The sequence below is a fragment of the Triturus cristatus genome, chromosome 1_2, assembly GCF_964204655.1.
Source record: "Triturus cristatus chromosome 1_2, aTriCri1.1, whole genome shotgun sequence".
In the NCBI taxonomy this organism is placed as follows: domain Eukaryota; kingdom Metazoa; phylum Chordata; class Amphibia; order Caudata; family Salamandridae; genus Triturus; species Triturus cristatus.
The window spans coordinates 1,048,309,319-1,048,329,567 of record NC_140580.1 but is presented as its reverse complement, the minus strand read 5'-3'; the positions used below and the strand labels follow the sequence as shown (position 1 = coordinate 1,048,329,567).

General features: G+C 42.2%; 1 protein-coding gene across 1 annotated transcript in view; it reads right to left on the bottom strand.

Annotated features, from left to right (window-relative positions):
• LOC146868637 (keratin, type I cytoskeletal 18-like) overlaps window positions 1-16,361 on the bottom strand; it is a 172,985-nt gene extending 156,624 nt beyond the window's left edge. Inside the window, exon 1 of the mRNA XM_085612337.1 lies at window positions 16,208-16,361. The gene's annotated coding sequence lies outside the window, so the exon portion shown is untranslated. The remainder of the gene's footprint in view (window positions 1-16,207) is intronic.
• Between the last annotated feature and the right edge of the window lie 3,888 nt (window positions 16,362-20,249).

Here is a 20,249-nt window from a genome sequence, read left to right as displayed (position 1 = left end):
TATTTTTAAAAAGTAAACTTTTTTAACTGTACTTTGTTTTTTTAAATGGTTTTCTATTGACATCTTTAGTCTTAAATGAACTAATTTATTTTTAAATGTAGTTTTAATAGTTTAATAATTCTGTAGTGTTTTTATATTTTTGTTAAATAGTAATAATTATACATGCTTACATTGTTCTATTTTTAATATAATTGATGAATATTCTATTCTTATTTGAAATCGATACTTATATATTAAATAAATATGTATTCGTTAAAAAAAAGTACAACATTTTTTATGTTATGTCATCTATAGTTTTAAAATGTATACTAATTTTCTAAATATTGATTTCATGTTTTTCAAGTTACAAGAATTTTTACTACATTAAAAAATATACTTACCTAGATAATGTTGAACTTTTAGTCGACAATATTTTTGTGTACGATATTCGAGTTCTTTATATTACAAGCACGTAAAATCAATATTTATGGCCTCAATATTTTTTCAGCAATATTTTGGTATTGCAATATTTTTTAAGTCAATATTACATTAAACAAACGCCACAGGTATTCTATAAAGATACAACACCACACACCTTCTAATCCTAGTGAGCATCCATTTGCAGTTGTGAGGTAGATGGAAAAGTCTTTTGGCCTTATTACGAGTTTGGCAGTGCGGGAGTGAGACCACCTCGCTCCCACAACGCCAAACCTGTGGTTGAACCACCCGCCAGATTAGGAGTTTTCTTCTGTCTGGCGGGCAGTTCTTCAGCATTCCCACGGCGGTGCCTATAAAATAGTCATTGCGTTGGGAACATCAAAATCAGTACCTGCATGGCATGGACTGCTGCAGTCCATGCTGTGCAGGTACTGGGGTACATGCACACAGGGGGGCACAACGTGTGCCCCCTGCAAGCCCCGCCATGATGCAGAGGCACTAGTGTTTCCCCACTGCCACACTTTGTAATATGCTCGGTGGGGCCGCAGTGGGATGCCTAGTATATTGCGGCCTCAAGACGGCTGCACTACCACCAGCGATCTCTGATCCCTGGCGGTTGCGGTGGTCCCAGAAAACTCGACTGCCCAGGTCATAATAGGGTGGTTGGAAGACCGCCTCTGCCATACCCACTTGAGTCTCACGGTCCATGGACCGTCAGACTCGTAATGAGGCCCTTTGAGTTGGTGTGCATCTGGCCATACAAGTAACAAAAGTCAACAAAATCTTCTCCAAAATATAAATAGGTAAACACTATGTTTATGATATAAATATACCATACATCAGACCAGTGTTATTAATAATTTATAGATTTTTTAATATAAACATTTACCTTTTTTCGGGTTGTCATTTTTTTTGAAGCAACATATATAGAAGTGATATTTAACAAAAATGGATACATGTACAATCTGTGAGCTCCACATATATAAAAAAATCACAAATTAGACAAATTGTTACACTAATAAGAAAGACAACAATAGATTTACTACATCACAACTTCAGACAAGACAATCACATACATTTACATTGAAAAACAATATATATATCGAATTCCTAAAGTGGTAACAGTGACAGTGCAGTATTAAAAAATTCTCTAAAGTACAATGTTGTGTAGACATAAGAGCGCCAGTGTTCAGGAACATCAAGCATCAAGTGCATCTCGTTCTTATAGTTTGGGGTATCTAGAATTACGATGCCACCGCTCTTATCACAATTATTATAATTGTGACTTTGTGGTTCAAATTTATCTGCATTGATACTAGGGACAAAGGATAATCCTGTACTAAGGAGTCCTAGCGAGTGTTCATCAAGTTCAACACCTGACATGTTGAATATAGGAATAGGGTCAACATGTGATGGATAATTCAGTCCCTCCAATATTGGTTGCGTCTGGTTTGGAGATATTGCGGAGGATCGTCCATATGTTGGCATTGTCCCCCTGTTTGGTTCCTGAATCTCGTTCTGGGTGTGCCTCGGCAGTTCCCTAAAAAACAATTGTTTCTATTAGATCCTTCAGGGTGTGTTCTCCTATTTCCATATATGTCAAAATGATTAGAGCCCCCTTCTCCCTCTGACTCAGAAGTATATGAAAAAGTAAGGATTTTTTTGTTTGAGCAGTGTTGATAGTCAGAGTGGCTAGCGTTGTCTTTAGGAATGTTATAATATTGGGCTCCCAAGTATGGGTAAACTCTTTCTTCTGAAAAGTATCTGATATCTTTTTTGAGTTTGTCGGTCTTTTTAAAAAAAAGATATTCACTAAAGAGTCTAACTCTTGGTTCACTTCTTCAAGTTTTCTTTTATCGTCTTCTTCTGGGTCATTCTTTTTCAGGGTTTCTTACATTTCTAGGATTTCTTTAAGTAGGGAATCTACTACTTCTCACGCAGTTTCAATAATTAGCATCATGAGATCTCTTGAACAATGGTTAGCTATAAGAGACCATTTTTCTAGGATCTTTCTGATCTCTACAAGGAGACCTGGAATGTGCCTAATTCTAAGGTCATTGGGTATGACTTATGCCTTGAGATATTGTGGCATAAACTCAGCGTGAGACTCTGTCTTTATTACTTTCTTTTTTTGGTTTAATCATTTAAACCATTCATCTTCATTCCCTTTATTAATTGAAAAATGTTTATTAGTATTGGTGGTCTGTCCTAACAATTTGGAAAACTCTTCATCACTGAAGCCAAAGGTTTTTATGCTTTCCATGGGATAACAGTACAAGGTAGCTAGGAGCTGCAAAACCAATGACCTTATGGAAAAAAAGAAAAAATAAATAACAAAATAAGAGCTGAAATTCATATAGAGTGGGTGTTAAACTATATCATGGAAAGAAAAAGGGGGTGACTACATATAGCGAATGTGTAAGAATAAAAGTGTGTCTCCTAACCCTCTATCGAAAAACCATAACCATTGTGAGGTATCTGACAGTGGGTTCCATGCTGATGGGTCACAGGAATTGAGGTATGTTTATTTAATATAATCCTGTTAAAGCAAAAAGAAACATTAATAGCGCTGGACCACTGGCCTATCTCGGTGTGTTTTGTAGAAAGATTAGAAAGATACGTTCAGAGTTTTTTTTTTCAAGTATGGTATTTTATTGACATTTCCAAGACACAATACTACCATCATTTGAGCGTGCTATTTCACAACTTCAATTGCATGCTAAACCCTTGATACTAACCTCTTCCCCCGCCCCGCATAGGCTCAGAAACCCCAAATATGCATGGCCAAAATTGTTACAATAGTTTCCCAGTGATCACTAACAGTGGAGCAGAAAATCCTCATTGATATTATTTTTTAGACACACACATTAGGTCTCAGGCATCTCTTCTACTATTACCCCCCTCCTGCTTATTATCTTCACTCAATCATGATCTACGGGGGAGCTCATCGGGAGGAGTCAGTAGCTCTGAGAGCATTGCCGCTGAGGCCCTCATGTCATCTTCTATTTTGTCACCTTTGTGTATCTTTCTCATGTGGCACCCCTCAGCATTTATCCATTCAGCCATATCTATCAGCCAATCTTCAACTTTCGGTGGTTTGGAAGACAGCCATCCTATTACTATCCTGCATTTTGCTAGTGTCAGCCTCTGGACTAGGAACTTTCTAAGTTCAGTGATAAAGACAGGAACAGTCCTGCATATGCTAGACTGTATGCATTTAGTACCAAAAGGGATCTAAATAAGGTGGATCCCTCCAGCGTCATATTTTCTTTCTTGGTAGCATCATCATTCTGATCCCTACTTCAGCTAGTATCCACTCAATCATGTCCAAATAGAGTGATCACTTTCCATCAACATCAGAAGTTAAAGTGAGAGTGAGTCACCCAAAACTTCATTGTTAAATGTTTCTTTAAGCAAGCCAGAAATCGCATATGGTCAACATTCACATACAGTGCATGCTGAATCTGGTGTGTCACTGTATCATCTATAGCCTGTCTGGGTGTGATTGCACATGCCTCTTTTGTCTTCATACCTGCCAACATACACTATCTTCTTATGAAATGTTACTTCTGTATAGTGTTTCCAGCAACTAATATCTTGATATCCACACCTGAAATGTATGTAGCCCTTGACTTGGCCTCCATTGAACCATCTTCCAAGAGTATGAATGAACATGCAGTTTGATAATCTACTTCCCTCCTCTAATCTGCAAGGGCAATCTCTAAGCAAGGAATATAATTTCCATTTCTTCTCCCATTTTTAGGTCTCGCCTATGGAAGGCAGGACCTATTGTGTAAAATACCAATAGTTAGAGTGAGTTTTGGGTCAGCCTATTGCTTATCATTGGTTGGCTCACTTGTCAATCTCATTTACTTGCTTCTTATTTGGTGGCTTTCCTTCCTCTTCTTGTGTTTACTGGATGACTTGTATCCTTCCATGGGGCTATATTTCCTTGAGAAATCCATGAGAGTGCATATGTTTTCTTACTTTCCTCCCCTTGGACTGCTCCTCCCCACATACCTGGCGCTCTCTGCATTGCTCCCTGCTTATCCGTAAAAGCACAGCAACAAGTATATGTTTTCAGGTGTTTGAATAAAAAGCATATTTTATTGAGTTGTTTTTGTTTTATTTCCTGCCTTCCACGTGTTACCCATTTACGTGGTATACAAGGGCTGGGCTAGGGTCAGGCTGCTGCACTTTCTCAGCTAATATTTGAAACAGAATATATCACATGCCTGAGAATAAATATCATTTCTCCTGGAGGCCCATAAATTCTTTTTTTTTTGTCCTCATTTCGCGTGTTGTTTCTGACTGAAAACATCCAAGTTTCCCTTCTGTCTTTGCCCTACAAAGGACTTTCGAGATGGCAGTATTTTGGAAAGGGAGAATTGACTTCCTTGTCTTCTCCCTAGGTGGCTGTAATCATTGGACACATTTGACATTGTGTCAACTAATTTCTCTATTATATTTAACCGTAAGAGTTTTTATCTTCCCTCCTTCCTTTCCCCCCAGTTTGTCAAGGGTTCCCATAACTTGCCTACTTTTTTGAGGAGGAGCGACTAAAGTCTTTCCTATAGACGTAAAATACTGATTCGAGACATTCAGGTTTTGAAGGGGATGCCGAATGAATCCAATATTTACAGATCTGTCTTCTTCCCAGTAACATTAGTTAGAATGTGAATTTATTGCCATGCCCTAACTTGTCTCCAACTTCTGGTGCCAATCCAAAGATAATGAATTCAAGGCTTACCTCAATTTAACTGGGCAAGAGGTCATTCATGAACTTACATACATCGTTCCAGAAATCCTAAATTGTTGGCTGTGCCCACAACTGGGCCACCGCCTGCAACACTTTTAACACTTTTAATCTTGTTATTTTTTTAAATACTTCTGGTCTCTGAAAGTAAACATAAATTTGGACCCACCATTTTCCACTTTCTTTAAAATAATCTCCCAAAGCTGGTCACTCCCTGACCCTCCCTTGTCAGATAGCAAAAATGTTATGTTTTTTAGCTGAAAAGCCCATGCATATAATTGAAAGTCTGGCAGTGTAAAACCTCCTTTATCATACTTCTTCCGCAACATCCTTCTTGCGATTCTTGAGTCCTTAGACGCCCATACAAATGAGTTTATTTTGCCATGGAGTTTATGTAACCAAATATTCTTAAAATGGAGGGGTATCATATTAAAAAGAAAGGTACATTTTGTACGTATTGACATTTCAATTAGATTGATCCTTCCAAATACCGTTAATGGAAGATGGGACCAGCTGTTTCATTGCCTATTCATGTCTGCCATTATTTTGTGATAGTTTAATTCTGCCAATTTTCCTAATGACCGACCCGCCCTTATGTCCAAGTATTTAATCTCCCTTTTAATCAGCCTGTGATTCTCATCCATATTCCACACCCTCACCTCAGTCTTGGTGGAGTTAGCCTCATACCCAGCCACCTTCCCAAATTCTGCAATCAGGAGGTCTAAGCTTTCCAGCGTTGGTGCCAGATCCTGTGTATATACCATAATGTCATCTGCATATAAAGAGACTTTCTTTGACCAAGTACCATATGAGAATGGGGTCATCTGTTGTTCTAGCCTGATCTTTTCAGACAAAGTTTCGATGTCCACAATAAAAAGCAGTGGAGAGAGGGGACAACCGTGTCTAGTCCCTCTTGTTATCTTGAAGCTTAATGTAAGTTTCCCATTCAACAAGCTTTTTGCAGAAGGAGCCCTGTAAATGCCCCATAAGGCCCTGCAGAACTTATTTCCCATATTATAGTGGTTCAGCATGATGTAGAGACATTGCCAATTCCCCTATCAAAAGCCGTGGTAGTGTCTAGTGTGATAATCGCCAGAGGTGTTTTACTTTGCATTGACGAGTCAATAGTCGCTATTAACTCATGGCTTAGATGGTGCATAAATCTCCCTTTCATGAAACATTTTTGGTCTTCCGCTATCAACCCACATATTACATTGCTTACTCTACTAGCAAGGATACTAGATGTGACCTTTAATCACAATTCAAGAGCGAGATTGGTCCATAAGATTTACAAGACCGAGGGGTCTTTCCCTGGTTTTAGGATTAAGGTGACTACTGCCTCCGTCCAAGATTTTGGGGGCAAAGCTCCTTCTTCCCAAATATCTACGAAGCGCTGCGTCAATATTGGGCATAATATATCACTTCCTTTCAAATAAAATGTAATGGTAAGCCCATCAAATGCGGCCGCTTTACCTTTTTTCCCTTATTAATCACTGAAAGTACCTCATTTTGGGTTATTTCCTTATCTAGAATTTATTTTACTTCTGTTGAGAGTCTCCCTACGTTTTGTCCATCCAACCATCTATTAACCTGATCCTCTGAGATGCACAAATCCTCTGCAAACAGATTTTCGAAGAACTCAACAAAGGCTAGTTCCACATCCTGAGTTTCTCTTAAACTATTTCCCGTTTTCCTACATTTTATCTCACTAAACATGTTTTTTGTGAGATCTGCCTTAGTCTGCCATGCCAAGAGTTTCCATGCATTCTCGCTATATTGTAAGTGTTCTAGTTAGCTTGCTTTCCAGCGTACACTGCTTTCCAGAATAGTTTAAGTTTACAATCTTGAATTCTATCAGAGATTCTTTCCCAACCATTGGATCTCTACACTTTTTTTCCAATGCTACTATTTCGTATTTGTAGTCTTTGACCAACTTTTTATATTGCTGGGCCTTTTGTGCAGATAGGCTGGTCAGAACCCTCCCTTATATAGGCTGTGAAAGTGTCCCAAAGTATATGTTTAGCTGCTGATGCACTATTAATCTCGAAGAATTCGACTGTTCTTACTCTTAGTGTATCTATTATGGCCTTATCATTTATTAAAGAGCGATCTGATCATCTTATTAGCTTTCTCCATGGTTCTGCTTTTAGCTCTAAATCTAATGCCGCATGTAAGACAAATGGTGGCTAAATTCTTCACTTCTTTAACGTCTGCTTTTAGAGAATTATCTAGCAAGAAATAATCGATCCCAGAGCAGTGATTATATTTCTTGTTGTGGAAAGTATATTCCTTCTCATCAGCATGCATTTCACTCCAAATATCATGTAGGCCAAATTGTTTTGACAGGGATTTAATATATGTGTGAATTTTAGAGCAGAACTTTGATCTACTGCTGTTAGATCTATCCAACTGGTAGTCCATCACTATATTAAAATCTCCAGATAGAATGATCGGGAAATGAGAACTAATCAGTTCTGTATTCATCTTTTGCATGGGCTTTATGTCGGGGAACAGCCATTACAACGCGGTTTTTACCACGCAGTGCAGTTACATCGCATGCGTTACAACGCATGCGATGTTACAACGCTATGCCATTACAACGCAAGTCTTTACATCGACTTGCGCTAGATGGCGTGCTAACATTACAAATAGTGTAGTTTACTATCCCAACACCTTCCCTACTGTTAAGTGGACTGGAGTTGGAATAGTAAATTACACTTTTTTAATGTTAGCACACCATCTAGCGCAAGTTGATGTAAAGACTTGCGTTGTAACTGCACGCGTTGTAAAAACCTGTGTTGTAATGTCATACATCCCTTTATGTCACTTATGTTTGGCCCGTAATATCCTGTCAACATGTACATCCTACCATACATATTTTGTGGTTGCAATGGACCATCTTTCCCTCTTATCCACTTTCAAATCTAAAATTGAAACTTCTGTTCTCTTTTTAGTTAAGATAATCACCCCTTTCATGTTTGTTTTTAACACACCAATTGCTGAACCCACTTCTGGTTTTTGAAGATATCTAAGCATTCTGATTTGGATAAATGTGAGTCCTGAAGAATAATGATTTGGGCTAGGGCATCCTTCAAATATTGGATAACTTTTGTTCTCCTACTTTTGACCCATAACCCATTAACGCTCCATGATAAGATTTGGATTTTCTTTCCACCTATCTGCATCTTTGCGTCTGTGGTGATTCATATTCTTGGAGGACTGTTAAGGCAGTAGGACTTTTATTTGTTTTTTTTTCCATTATGCTCCCCACCCTGTGCACCCCACACTTCTCTCATCGCCCCCGTCCTTCCATTGAGAACCCTGCCCCTACTCTTCTTGGCTAACCTAGCCATTGTGCCCCTGCCAGGGATCAAGGGAAATTCAACTAAAACTAAACAAGCATAAAAGTGAAGAAGTGCTCACGAAAGTAACATATACAAAGGAAGAAGGCACTAGTGTAGCACTGCGAAATAAGTCACACCTTCAGCTAAAAATAAAAAAAGAGAGACAGTTCGAGGGGGTACTCTGACCCACCCCTAACTCTATTTTGTGGGGCCTTGGGTCAACCTAAGTGTCTCTAGTAACAAATCTGCCTCTTCGTGGTCTCTCAAGTTATGCATTTTATTCTATATCATCATTCAAAGGGTAGATGGGAATTCTAAATGCGTGGTCCCCCCCAACTTTCTGAATTCATCGTTATTTTCCCTAGCTCCCATTGCCTGTTCAAAGTGGTTTGTGAAATATCGGATCTGATGTTGAAGGGGAATCCCATCCCAGATAGTATAAAGGCTGCATTCAAAATATTGTCCTTGATGGAATATGTAAGGAAATTCACTAGGATTCTTCGTGGCTTTGTTCTGTTTGCAACCTTCCTGAAGGGGTCTTGATGAACCCTCTGTATATCCTGCATCAGGACCTCTGCCGAGCCTTCCCAAGCACCACTAGACTTAAGTAAATCAACTATAAAAGCTTTTATCCTTCTCACCTACTTCATTCAGTACTCTGATGTTATTTCGCCTTCTGTTGTTTGTCTTGGGTGTCCTTGAATTTCAACCTAAGCCTATTCAATGCTTGTCTATCTTGTGTTGTGTTATCTTTTAGCTTTGCAACTGAGGATTCTAATTCATATGTCTTTTGCTTTGAGATAAACTCAAAGTTCTTTGCAAGCCCTTCACAGACACCCTAAATCTCCATCTGGTTTGCTTGGGATGTAGCAAACCCATTTTGGACCTCCTCTGCAAGAGATTTCATTATCTGTTCCAAAGAGTTGGTCTGGTAATCGTTCTCAGTAAAGTTTTGCGAGATCAACCCTGGTTGGGATTTTCCCTGCAGGAGAGACATAGGGTTGAGTTCTCACCACACTTCTCCTGGCCCCCTAAACACTTTACTGCTCATATCTACACCCAAGTCTCCTCCCATGCCTGCAACTTGAATAGAGTCATCTTCAGCTAAACGGTTCGGCTGACCAGAATCTGAGGCACATCCCCTAGTTTCATGCTGTTATCTTGACCTGGAGCCCTTGGTGTGTCCCTGGACTCCTTATCTATTGCCTAACGAGCATTCATTCGGGCTTCAGATTTAAGGCTTCCGAAGAAGAAACTTTTAAGTGGTCACAAGACAGAGGGCCCTTCTCACACTCAGAGCTTTATTTCCCACAAGTTAAAGTAAGATCTCAGAGAGTGGGTGATCTTTTGGGTCTTAAATCTTGGCGGTGAGTCTGTATTGCCCAATCTGCAATACTGAAGGGCCCAAAATAACTCCTGGGACACTAAGGTGGGCGCCGTCCCCACTTCGTCCCAAACAGAGAGATTTTTCTTGCCTTCCTTTGCAGCTTTTACTTTTGCTTTTTGAGGACCATCTTCACTTTCTTCCCCGGAGGGGGTAGAGAGGATTGCTCTTTGGGTAGGTTAAAGTCCCCACTCCCAAATATACCTGCACACCTTAATGTATATCTATCAGGTTTCTGTGCCTTTTGTGCTTTCCCCCTCATTGGCCAAACCCCAGTCCTCTCCTTGTCTGAGGTAGGACAGACTTGGGAGGGTCCTTCTTTCTTGTTTTCCAAATCTCCGCCTCCGCTGTAAAGCCTTCTGAAAATGGTTTGCTTTCTGCTGCCATCTGTACTGTGCCCCTGGTGTGCAGAAACTGAAACTTTAACATGCAGCGCAGGGCTAGGGAGGCTATCCCCAGGGTAGTTGCTCCTCCCTCTCCAGACGACACTGGAAGTTAGCCTACAGACTTTCTTCACTTCTGCCTCCTCCAGCGTTTTCCCTCCATGGCATCTCTGAGGCCTTCCTGCAGCACCTCGGCAACTATCGACACACCAAATTGCCCAGCCGCCGGCAGCCGGCTGTTCTCTGCTGACAATGCTGATCTCTGGTCAGGGCCGGCTCTAGGGCGGTGTGATCGGTGCCACCGCACCGGGCGCTGACTTGGGGTGGGGGCGCCCTGTTTGCAAGCATATTTTCGTTTTAAAAGCATCTGCAATTTTCAGCCATCAATAAAAACGCTCCAGTGAATAATGTTCATGCTGGAGAGAGATCGTAGGTTTGTCTAGTGGAAGTTTTAACTCATCCTAAGGTAGTTCAGTGGGTTAATGTGCCTATTGCAAAGAATGTGTACCATGCAGATCACAAAGTACATATAATGTAAATAGGTTAGTGGGTTACTGTTTGTGTTCCAGGGATCCTTTGTTACTTTTGTTACAGTTTATAAGTTAAAATTCTAATATAGCAGAGCGAGCTATTAACTGTCATCAAAGAGCTGCATGCAAACTACAAGATAAGTATTAGCTCTATATGTCTTTTTTCCCTGTCTTTCATTAAACTAAACTTGCAAAAAGGGTTCATTTGGGTAGAAGCAATCAACTTTTATTATTAAAGAATACCCCTAACAATTATGTTGTGCTTTAAATTCTTAATTTGCGCTTTTCCAGACCAAGGACTCAAACTATACTGCCTATCAGTATAGATGACATATATCTCCTACACCTTGTAGTCCTCTATCTTATGTAACATTTCCTATACACTGATTTACACATGTATGATTGTCTTTGTGCCAATGTGTGTGTGATTTAAAGTGCTCTGATACCCTACATTGGTATAAGTGGCACTATGAAACGAAACCAGTCTGAGAGAGAGTGGTTATAGAGACTTGAGGAGCACTGTTAAATGGTGGTAGAGAGGGAATCCATGGGAGATGTGGTCATTGGGGGGTGCCAACAAACATTGTCGCACAGGGTGCCACCAGTGCTAAAGCCAGCCCTGTCTCTGGTCCCCGTACCTGCAATCTAAACACCTTCAGACACATATCCCCTTTTCCCCTGGCGAGCGCGTGGGCAGCCGCTTGTTGTCCGCCTTGTTCTCCGCCACTCTTTCTTTTCCTGGAGACCCATAAATTTCCTTCCTGGGTTTTTACAGTGCTTCAAATGGCGGCAGCATTAATTTCAGTTCCGAGTCCTGTGTTAAGAAAATTAGCCCTTGGCAATCATTGTCCTTTAAGCTCTGACACTTCATAATAAAGTCCCCAGGCAGCTGTTCTGTTCTTTTAAGTACCTGCAGCTATTCCTCTGTCTTATGTTGAAGCTGGATCACAAGCAATGGCTTTTTAAATTCTGTTCAGAGTTTCCCGGGTGTATAATATTTGAAAAATAAAACATACGATTTAAAATATTGAATTCAATGTAATTTTTCCAAGCTACCTTAAGATATGCCTTTGTGTTTTCTCAGGCTTTTCTGAACTGTGTTTTTTTAAAACTTCTTCAAACAACGCCGTACAAGCTAGCATTGGCAAAGGCAACAGCCTAGCACTCACATTATAAAAGAGAGACCTATTGATTTTTCCGATGCCCGTTATTATTTTACTATAACAAACAAATCACTAGAGAACTTCAGGCTTGGAGTGGCGGGGTACAGGGGGCTTCATATGTGAGTGTTTGTTTGGCTCATGCATAGACATAGGCCTTCCGGGTAGCAAGTGAAACAACATGGCAAATCAGTTTCAAGAATATGGATCAATGAAGCATTTTAAATGCCCCTCATGTGAACCAAGAGAAAGCACTTGGCACTATTTTGTTTTAACTGAATCCACAATATTACTTTTTAATTTTTTGCAGTTGGCATAATTACTGTCTAGCCACCCGTGCATTCACCGATGCTGGTTCTCCATCATGGCAGAAGGCCTTTAACCCTGCCCATATATCCATATTCCCTGCTGCCGAAAATCCCTCCCCCTGTCAGGATTCTTCTCTCCTCAACTGATGCTATCAGCTCTTTCTACAACTCGGCATTATATTTTTTTTATAAAAAATATGACATGCAGAGAAGAGAGCAGATGGATAGTTCCAAAATAAATATGTCACGCATGCCAAGATTTCTTCATTGGTCAGGATTAAAGTTTATTGTTTATGTGTTTGCTTATTGATACTTTCCAGTGCAAACAAATTCCCAGGGCTTAAACTGGCTTGTAGTCCAACAACAACAATTCAAATCCAAAATAAAATATACAACACAAACCATATAAAATAGCACTACAACAAATACATAAAACTATTTGCAGCAGAGAATAGGTTAAGAATCGTGGAAAAAGTATTTTCTCAAATCATTTTAAGACTACTAAAGAATAAGCTACAAGCAAACTTGGTAACTGATTCCACAATCTTGATCCCACAGCAGACAAGCACCTTCCACCTTACTTGACGCTATTTTGCATACAAAGTTTTGGACTATCTGTAGAGCATCTTTGAGAATCGACCAGTGGTCGAAATGCTTTAAAAAGGCATGGGAGCTGTGGTGCTGCGCTCTATGAGGGGTGGGGTGAGTGAGCTTGGGAGTGGAACAGAGGCGTAGCTAGAGCTTGTGGCGCCCGGGGCTATCCCTCAGATTGCCGCCCATGGCATCTGCAGCCCTGTGATTGTGTGAGCTTAAGTCTCAGACTTGAATTTTGAATCTCAACTCACTGTCAAATTTCGGGCACAAATATTTCTCGCATGTATCATTGGAATGCTAGTTTTACATTGGTCTATTAACTAGTGCAAGTAAGTGTTAACCATCTGAACTCGCAGTTGTAGAGGGCTGCGCACAGCACCCCAGGGCCACTCCCTTAATTATACTGGTGTGATTTTTAAAAATACTTTTAAACACATTTGTCAGCCCGCCTGACTGTGATCGGTATATGTGTCTCACAGGCTCTCCCAAGGCTTACCCAGCAATCATGCTATCACGCACATGCTCACTGCGGCAGCCGGAGTCCGTGAGTCAGCTGACTAATGAATTTATGGTATAGGCCTGGGGCAATCGAGATTTGTGTTAGGGCCTCTCCCACCCTGTTATAGTCTGGTGCATAAATAAATTAAACAGCAATCCCAAAAACACACAGCATTGCCCTGACGCTGAATAGTAGATTAGCAGATAGCCGAATTAGATGTAAATAAGGTAGACTGTAATCCTAAAATACCTGCAGTGCCCTCATGTTTAGGCCACAACACTGAAAACGACGTGCAAATATTCATTGTGACGTCCTAATTTATCGAGCAACAGTGGGTCAGTGCCATCTGGTGGCCTGAAACCCTCCGTGTACCATAAGGCAAACTTCCCTCTTCAACAATTTACTGCCACAAAACCATATAACCATTGATTTACGGTTGCCCATTCCACTCAAGCGCTGCCTTTGCCAAACCTAAATGGCCTTTAGTGTTGTCTGGTGGCCAAGATACATCCGGAATGGATGTGAATTAGCCCCCTTGTGTTTCCTCTAGACGCCCTGTAAGAAAATAAACTTCCCTCACACAATTACAGAATGTGAAATATCCATTCCTCGACGCAGGGCTTTAAGTGGGAGGAAAAAACTAAGGGGTCTCCCAAAGGGGCGTGGTCAATGTAATTAAGGGCGTGGCTTAAAAACACGTAAGCTAAAAATCTGTGTTTAGCATAGTGTGCTGCCCGACTTGTATTTTGCTGTTTCTGTCATTGCGTCCAGATATATGATACAAGTCACATCATACCTACGTGTCAGGACTATTGGCTTTGTCAGTGGTTGTTAGTTGCATAAGATAAATAAGCAGCAACTATAGCCTGTATATAATATTGAAAAAGTGACACCACGACAATGTTGCTGCTCCTGAGTTTCAAAAACAGAAGGGAAATCCATAGAGAAAAAGACTCTTTAAAGGATTTCCCTTTCTCTACAAGGCTCACCACGCCAGGCGCGCAACACCCATTGAACTCAAAGGGCTTCAGCCGACCCCCCCCCCCCCCCCCCCCCTGGTGTGTGGCAGCCCGGGATGAGACCGCTTCCCGGGCAGGCACAAAGCCGCGCCCGAGCACTTCACAGGTCTTTAAAAAGACCATTTGCATGTCAATGAGGCCTCGCTGTTGTTTCACCCCTTCTAAGAGCCCCTGCAGCTCCACTCTGCCTAGAATGAGCCCCCCCACCCCCGAAATCAGCGCCACTCTGCCTACTGTTTAAAGATTCAGCCCCCCCCCCCGAAATTTTTGGTTAGCCCCCCCCCCCGAAATTTGGCTCTAGTTGCGCCTCTGCACCACGCGCACATCGAAGTGCTGCTGTCACTGCAAATCCGGGAAAAAAAACGGGCCGCCTGTGCCAGGACACAAAAGAGAGCCCGATAGAGACCCGTTTCCAGGCCCCCTTAAAAAAAACTGCCGGTGCTCAGACCCGGTGAGACCCGGCCCACTTAAAGCCCTGCCTCGACGGGTAGCAAGAGGCCGCACTGCTGGTTTGCGTTGGTGGAGCCTGCAGTCAGCCAATAGGTGCCAATCAGCTATCCCCTTCGCCCCCTGCACGGCGCAGCCATGGGAACACCCGGCACGTGTAGGTGCTGCAAGCAAATAAGTGCACATTGCTCCGATAATAAAATAGAAATTTCGCTTTAAATAAAACAGCCACAAAGCCATATACGTTTTGTAAACGCAATAAGTAAATAAGTGCGAATGAGCACATCGCGTTGACTTGCCTGCACCATGGGATAAAAGTGAAAATGTGGGCGATCTGAAACGCTGGTTCTGCATCCTTAAATACTGAACCTATCGGACAATACATAAACGCTTGTGATAATAAACTGCCCCCCAAGCCATAATAACCATTTTGTTTGTTTGAACCATTACCATGAAGTGCTTCAACCAACCACCCAAACATGAACATCATGTATGAGGTGGCCGCCATTTTCGCCGCCTGGTCATTTTGGGTCGAGCCAGGGCCGGACAGTGTTGCCATGGCGATACCGACTATGTAAACTATTCTCGATAACATACCTGGCCTGGGCATCAAACTTTCAACCATGCTGATCGTAGTACCATGCTGTACGTGATTGCATCACAAAATCCCCACACATCGCAGTAAAAAAGAACCTTACAGCTGTTCCATATCCGACAGCATTTGAGAACAAGCATTACTACCTGATTACGACCAAAGTGCAGCAATCGACCTTGTTGCCCCGGTCGGCGCTTAGGCGGCTGGCCACTCTGCTGCCATTAACTTGTGAGAAACCAAAGCCTCCTCTGTGCTGCCGAAGGCCCCATCAGCCATCCGGTTACATACTGTGCACGTGAAGCCGGAAACCACCTAAGTATATCCCGAGTCCAACCACATACAAAAACGCCCAGAGATTTGAGAGTGTATCGGGAGAACAGGTCAAAAACATCTTCTTCGACAAACAGCAGGCCCCAGGTGCGCCGCCGAAGGCCATCCAGTTACATACTGTGCATAAGCAGCCTGTAAACCAGCAAAGTATAAATCCCCGGCACAACCATATACAAACACGCCCAGGGGTTTTGAGCGTGGATCGGAGAGAGCAACTTAAGATAACATAGTCTTCAATGAACGGCAGGCCCCCGCTGCACCGCTGAAGCCTGAAGGCCATCCGGATACCAAACCAGCAAAGTATATATCTCCGGCACAACCAAAAGCGCCCAGAAATTTGAGGGTGCATTGGGAGAGCAACTTAAGTACAGCAGGCCCCCCTATTAGGCCGGGCGCAATGTGGAAATTACACCGGGCGTGGGCATGGAAGTCACGGCTCACCTGAAACAACTTGACTCTATTCTGAATCGAACCGCGGCGACGCGACTGCTCGCCAACTGATGGACCAGATGCGAACCGCTGTAAGTAGAAAATCATCCTTCTGATGCCTGCAGCAAAACCCTTGTGCTGCCTGTGCCGGAAAAGAGGCGAGCGCGATTTGGTGGAGCGCGTGTGGCGTAATTGCTGCGCTACTTTTCAGCGCAAGGGCTGGCCAAACATTACGTCCAGGGCCGTCATTGGTAGCGCTTTCGCGCGCAACTAGATTGACGGCCCTGGGATGGGACCCACAATCACAAACGGGGTAGGTTGCGCATTGTTAATGTCAATATAAACAAGCACAAGAGCAACCCATCTGTCCCTGTGAACTGGGTATTTTGCAATAAGCAATAACAGTGTCCACAAGGAACTTATTTGAAGTAACACATTTTCAATAAAGAGTACAATTTTATATACCCATAACTGAGTCAATCACAAACAACAAGAAGAAAGAAAATTATTTCAATTAAATTTGAAACAGTAACCTGGACAATTATTTACTTCAGCCGAAGTAAAAATGATTTATTTTGCGAATAACAGTTTATTCACACAAACAGTTAAGGTCACAGATTTTCTAACATTATAGGCACAATTATCTGGGAACTAAAATTAGAATTGTGTAAGTGCCAATAGTATATTAGGACCGTCCGTAAAGAATAATTATAATTGAATTCTCAAACAGTTGTACCATCTGTTTGAGAATGCATATTAAAAAAAACGGGGTAGACAAAATATTATGAAAGAGGGCTTAATTGAGAGAGTTCTCATTGGCAATTGACTATATTCTTGTTGTTTCCTTACTTATTTTTAGGATAGGTTAGGTATTTAGACCCTTCCTGAATTTAGGTTGAATTCAATTATCTCTTGATGTTAAAGAAGTTATATCTTGAGATAAAGTCTAATGATTCTTACATGGCTGTATATATTTTAATTAGGCTGGATCGAATTGACTAAAGTTCCCCCCAAGCCCTGCCTTGATAAGTGGTTGAACATAGAAAATTGTGGAAATATCAGACTATCATTACCATTAGGTAAGTGAAATGGTAACCCGCATCTATATAATATTCTTTACGGACGGTCCTAATATACTATTGGCACTTACACAATTCTAATTTTAGTTCCCAGATAATTGTCCTGAAGAGACACCTTATCCATTGTGGGTTGAAACATCGTCGACACAAACTAAGAGAGAGCGAGAAAGATTCATGTTATTGTTGAATGCCTCTCATTGTTTTTAAGACCTTTCTTTGAATCTTTCTTCACTTATTTTTCACCTTGAAGGCTATGATCACTTCACTGGGTTCACCTTTTCACTTTTCTACCATTGTGCCTATAATGTTAGAAAATCTGTGACCTTAACTGTTTGTGTGAATAAACTGTTATTCGCAAAATAAATCATTTTTACTTCGGCTGAAGTAAATAATTGTCCAGGTTACTGTTTCAAATTTAATTGAAATAATTTTCTATCTTCTTGTTGTTCGTGATTGACTCAGTTATGAGTATATAAAATTGTACTCTTTATTGAAAATGTGTTACTTCAAATAAGTTCCTTGTGGACACTGTTATTGCTTATTGCGCATTGTTAATGTAACATCCTGTTCTCACTCGGTCAAGAGAAGTTAATACGGTGCTTAACATTCTATGTCAGTCCACGGAGGCTCCGATTATGCTTCCCAATCTTTACTGACAAAATACAGCAGCCAATAAACAAACTTTAAACTTGCATGATCCCCGGAAGGTCAACCCCCTCCAGTGTCTGCACCAATCACCATCAAGTCCTTCACATAAGTGTCCATGTAAACGCCGTGACGTCCTCTTTCTTTGCTGCTGCAGGAGCAGATAAGTGCCTTTCCTTTCTTCTCTCTGTGGAATATATGTTAGGGGAGGTTGGTTAACGGTATTTTTCATGGTTTTAATGATTTTCTTTTTGACGAATGATGTGTTGTTGACACCGACTCGTTCACGAGCGCTGACGAGTGTCGGGTGTTTCCAGCGCGTTAGCGGGTATCGGGTTTCCGCGACGCGCGCATTCCAACGTTAGGGGGCGGTGGAGCAGGAGAAGGCAGACGCGAGACTCTCGCGCACAGGGAGCAGTTGAGTTGTGGCCCAAACACTGCGCGCGAACGTGAGGGGCAGTTTCTGTTTGAATTTCAGTGACTGACTCTTCGTTTTATACGCGTGTGAAATTCGAGTGACTGACTCATCGTTTTAAAAGCGTGCAGGACTGCATAACTCCCTGGCCTTGTGAACGCCTACCGGGGCAGTATCCGGATGAGAGCTTTGCTCTAGGGGAGTGTAGGGGTCTCCTTCCACCATTAAATTTCACCTCAAAGACCATCTTTATTTTATTTTTTTGCTTACATTTGTGACTGCAGAAGGGTCTGAGGTGCCCCAGGGTTGCTCCCCCCTTTTGGAAAGTTCCTCCAAATCCTCTCTGCTTGTGGCAATGGCATACTACGCCGAAGAGGAAGATCAGTGGGTTGAGTGTAACCAGTTTGAGGAGTATCAGGAGCCTGATGAGGAGGAAAATCTGGTAGAAGTCTTGGACACCCACGTTCAAGGTTCGGTAAATAAAGCCCTGATCAAGGCTTTGAAGCCTTTTACGAAACCCCTTCATAGCTCTGGTAAAAGGAAGGTAAAATCTTCTCATAGCAGCGCGGGCCACTCACAGTCATCGGCCAAAATTTTAGCGCGCATGGCTAAGAATGTTATGAAGGACCATGGCTCCATGGCTCATTATACTACTGAGGAGTCTTCTCAGTCTACATCGGCTACCTCAGATTCCGAGGTTGAATCGGTGTTGCCAAAAAAGAAATCCCAGAAAACTAAACATACAGCTTATAAAGCAGATGATAGTCAAGCGCCCAAGAACCTTTTATTTGACCCTCAAAGTTTGGTTCATCCTCGGTCTACCGAGTGGGTACCGGGTCCCGAAGTGGCTCAATATGTCGCTAATAATTTGCGCCAGGGTTTTGAGAAAGAAGTTCGGGCCACCTTATGTTCGGAATGCCCGAGGCCTTCTTTGATAGGGAAGGTGGCGGATACGCCAGAACTAGACCCCAATATGGCGACGTTCATGAGGAAGTTTGCGAAAGACCCTAAGAAAGGTTTAGATAGGGCTTGGAGGGGATGCCAGGATAAGTTATTGGACGTCTCTGGACCCCTCACAAAAATTCTTGAAGCGGCAGTTAATGCAAAGGATCAGAACGCCCCACTGAATACATCGGATATCATGGAATGGGCCCAACGGGCTCTATGCTTTCTGGGAAATGCCAATGTGGCTCTCTCTACGGAGAGGCGAAGATCCTTCTTAATGCGGATTGACTCCCAGTTAGCGGAGATGGCCACTACCGAACCAGGTTCCCTCGCCAATGGCATGCTGTTTGGGGACAAGTTCGTTAAAGAGATGGGGAAATATGTGGCCACCTTTTCGGCGTTGGACAAGGCTCAAGCTAACATTAAAAAAGTGTTTCACACGGGTGTTTTTGACAAGGCCGGCCGTTCAAGAGGTCGAGGGTCCGTCCGAGGTTTTAGTCAGACCTCACGAGGAGCAGAGCAACGAGGCAGAGGTTATCAGAGACCACAATTCTACCCCTCCCGTAATAGAGAGGGAAGAGGCAGAGGCCAGAGAGGGGTCTATCGAGGACAACAGCACACGACAGGAGATGCCTCCTATTCAGGTACGAGTCCTAAGTCCCAGGGAGTGCATGGTGGGTGGTCGGATAACTCTGTTTTTCGACAGATGGCAAAGTCTCACAACCGACCCCTAGATTTTACAGACTGTGCAGGGCTTTTACATAGAGTTTTATGCCTCTCCACAGCAGACACGTGTGCCCAGCCCTCTTCATTTTTCCCTACTAGAGCAGAATTTCATCGACAAAGAGGTGGAGGCATTGCGCCAGAAAGGGCCTATAGTAGAGACCGTTCCTCACACGCGGGGTTTTGTAAGTACCATCTTCTTGGTCCCCAAAAAAGAGCAGGGTTTTCGCCTGGTGTTAAATCTCAA